We start from the raw sequence: 4,379 nt of genomic DNA on the forward strand, positions 1-4,379 counted from the left end.
TCGAATCTCGCACTCCTCTCCGATTCCCAGCAATGACTGTTGCCTGCAACAACCGTCCCATAAGTTCATCAGAGGGCGGAGATGACGGCTTCGGCCGCAGCTAATCAATCTGCGTCTCCTGGCGTAGGATCCTCACCTTCACCTTTTCCTCTTTATGGACCAAAAGGTCTCCCGTCGACTAAATGTATCATCATATTTTTTGTGATTTTATAAAAAAAAAACTGTCTCATTGAACTTTAGAGGTTACGTTAAAGAGGGCGAAGGTGGAGAGTGTACGCCAGGAGGCGCTGGGTAGCTACGACAGAAGCCCTCACCTTTGCTGTATCATGCGCTTAAGGGGCTGGTGGGAATCGGGGAGGAGCGCGGGATTCGAACCCAAAACTCAGCGAATGGGAGACCAGCGCGCCTCTGATGACGTCATCAGTACATTAGAATTTTTTTTTTTTTTTTTTCTATCAACATGACTCCCACGTTCAGTGGACTGGAAAAGAAAAATACGAAAGATGGGATTCCAGCTCTTCAAGGTCGTAAATATTTAGTGACTAAGGACGACTCCAATGCCACAGAAGGCATCGAGCCTGACCCCTGATGTCTGTCATGTCTCCACAGTGGACACACGGCTCGTCTGGGAGTGCTCATTAACACTACCATACGAGGTCACACGTCATTTGCCCCCGCTAAACACCGGGGTCAACTTACGGGTGAGGGGACGTGGGGGAGGGGGGAGGGGGGAGGAAGAGGGAAAGAAAACGAAGGGAAGATATGAGAAGGGGGAATTTGGTAGTAAAGATGAGAGAAGGAGACGATAAGAAAATGCAAAAGAGGTGAGGAAATATCTGAAGAATTGAATGAAGAGTTTGAGTAGAGGAAAGAGGAGGGGACCAGTGGGGAAGGGGGAGGGAGGTGAGGAGGAGGGAGGAACTGCAAGGGGAGGATGGGAGAGGGGTTTTGTGGTAAAGATAGAAGGGAAAGGGAGGGAGATGAGGAGGGAAAGTTTTAAAAGTAAGGCTGTAGATCAGGTTTCCATTCCATTCATCAGAGGAATACAGTCCATTGCCAGGATGTTATCAGCGTAAAATTACTGTGGCAATCTATTTCGTTTTCTAAAAAAAAAAATACATACAATGTCGTTTGATATAATAGAGGAAATTTTTTTTCCTCCGTGATATTAGATTTCTTCCCCAAAGTTGCGGCCTGCAAATCTGCTATAATAAAAAAAAAAAAAAAAAAAAAAAAAAAAAAAAATGGTGAAGAACGAGGGAAAATGTGAGAGTACAAAGTTTGTTTGTGTTTCCTATAAATGTCGACATGACGTCATAGGACCTTTGGCGATTAAGAACAAGAACAAGACGATGTGACGTCACTTGCCAGCTTCATCGCTCTGCATATCGTCGTCATCATCATCATCATCATCATCATCATCATCATCATCATCATCATCATCATCATCATCATCATCATCATCATCATCATCATCATCATCATCATCATCATCACCACCACCATCATCATCACCATTATCATAATTGTCACCACCATCATCATCATTGGGAAAGAAGGTGGTGAGAAACCTACGCCAGGAGGCGCTGAGTAGCTGCGGCCGAGGTCGTCACCCTTGCCTTGAGGACTGTTGCGCGGGGGGGAGGCAATAAACAGTCACTGCTTGGAATAGGACAGGATTACGGGATTCGAACCCACAACTAACTCAGCGAATGTGAGACCAGCACGCTTCCTATGACGCCACCAGCGCTAAGAAGGCAAAGAGTAAGAAATAATTTGTGACATTCAGGAGAAAGAGGACGTTGTGGGGGTTACAAATGAAACGACGAAGTTATTTCCTTAGGCTAAATAATATTTACAGTTAATTTTTTAACATATTTTTTTCGCTCGCTACAGCCACGGCGGCGACACGGCCATTCGTCTTCGCCAGGAAGAACAAGAAAAAGCTTCTGGTATTTTATGTCCTCCTGAAGAGTCCGCCGTCCAGAGGGACAGAGGACCACGCAGGAAGGGTGAGAGAGAGAGGGGGAGGTGGGGAGGGGGAGGGGTAGGTGGGGAAGGGATGGTACTTGTACATGAACGGGACATTTTTTTTTGGGGGGGGGCTAATAGCAATCTATTGTGCGTAGGACGTTTTTCCTGTGTGTTTGTGTGTTTACCTAATTTACCCAATTTTAATGTAATATACAGGAAAGGAGCAACGCTCATTGGGTCCCATCTCTTATTTTCCAGTTGACCATGCCTAGCCTCAAGTTCATGTTAACTTGGCTTATATCCTTAATTTCAATTATCATATATAGATTTGAATTCATGTATTGTTCTAGGCTACTCCAAGTATATATGTATCTAATTGGAGAACTGTGTTTCTTCTCATCCTTCAGACATGTAGTTTTTCTTAGATTGTTCTCATGACCTCTTAAAATCTGCGTGTGTGTGTGTGTGTGTGTGTGTGTGTGTGTGTGTGTGTGTGTGTGTGTATGTGCGTGTGTGTGTGTGTGTGTGTAACTATGTTGTGGGATGAGCGTCAATTAGATATCGATGACAATCAGAGTTCGATGAAAATCGATCAGAGTTCGAAACCCTGTATTCAGGAACTCCGGAAATTGAGGTCAGATAAAAAAAAAAAAAAAAAAAAAAAAAAAAAAAAAAATAATAATAATAATCATTACAAGACTCAGAATCGAGCTGACACCGAACAATTGGGCAACAATTGCAAGCGGCGCTCTTGCCGCTGAGTCGGGAGTCGGTGCTGGCAACAGTGCAATGCGAGTGTGACTCGTTTATCCGATTCTGCTCAGCATCCCTTCATAGCCTCATCTGAGCCCTGCTCGGGCCTCTTTTGGGCGAATTAAACTAACTACTTAGTCATCTAGGCACAGTATAACATATAAGTTAATGGTAACATAGTGTTACATTATATGTTCTTTAAGAATAAGGTATATATGAAATACATAAATGTGTATATATATGTACATTCATACAGTGCATATGTTAGTGGTAACAGTTTAACTTTATATATGTAGATTATATACATGTATATATGTTCTATAAGAATAAGGTATATATACGGACAGTATATATATATATATATATATATATATATATATATATATATATATATATATATATATACATGTATGTATTTGTACAACACTGAATGGGTCCCAGTGATTAGAGATACATTTTAACAATCACAATGCACTTTAATTCTAAGCCATCAAGGCCGACATGCAGAAATTGAAATGTGGGGTTCGAGTCCTTGTCAGTATCACATTTCAATTTCTACATGTCGGCCTTGATGGCTTAGAACTAAAGTGTATTGTGGTTGTTAATATATATACATACATATATATATATATATATATATATATATATATGTATGAGTGTGTGTGTGTGTGTGTGTGTGTGTGTGTGTGTGTGTGTGTGTGTGTGTGTGTGTGTGTGTGTGTGTGTGTGTGTGTGTGTGTGTGTGTGTGAGAGAGAGAGAGAGAGAGAGAGAGAGAGAGAGAGAGAGAGAGAGAGAAGGCCTGGAGTCTGGGATCCATGTCGAAGAGTAGACACCAGACTCAAGTTGAAAGGTGAGGGGAAGTGGAAAGGGTGAACCTATTCCAAGTTGAGCCTGGTGTTTACTTTATTCCCCGACATATATAAGTATGTATGCACTATGTACGTATATATGAAACAAATTATATAAAGTGAAGAAGCTTTTCGAGAACGGTGGTTTCATCTTCGGCCGAAGTTAGCGTTGAAGTGATCGATGAGGAAGTTGGGGAGGGTTTGGGCCTGTGCGTTGCAGTCGACTGTGTACCACCATTGACACACGAGCGTGTTCTGGTTGAACAAGGTACCCCTTGGGCAAATGAAGGAGAACCTCTGGGTGCCCGTGCACACGTGGTATACCTGAGGAAGTATTAAAAAGGATTACAAAGGAAGAGCATACCGACAGGAGACCTTATGGTCCATAGCTAGATTGAATGCTAAGAATAGTTAAACGAAGAAATTAATTAACAAGCGGACCAGCCCATTGACAGGCATTACAGCAGATTGTTTAAGTGTTTATCTAAATGAATCTTGAAACTTGGAACCGTACTATGTTGCACTGCCTCTGCAGGAAGTTTATTCTATTCACTGACTACACGGTTGACAAAGTTGTTTCTACCCACTTACAAATTGAATATACGTCCTGACAGCTTGAGACCGTTATTTCTCATCTTAATCGTATTCATTGTGAAAATTTCATTACTTTTGGTTTTGTCAATCCCCTTTATGAATCTTAAAGGCCTGTAACAACCTGAATCTAACGCTTTGTAAAGGAAAATAGATTCACATTAGTATTTTGTCAGCAATGACCAGCGATTCTATCCTCGATGACAGTATTA

The sequence above is a fragment of the Oratosquilla oratoria genome, chromosome 8 (assembly GCF_046742065.1).
Source record: "Oratosquilla oratoria isolate Oo_2021 chromosome 8, ASM4674206v1, whole genome shotgun sequence".
NCBI lineage: Eukaryota > Metazoa > Arthropoda > Malacostraca > Stomatopoda > Squillidae > Oratosquilla > Oratosquilla oratoria.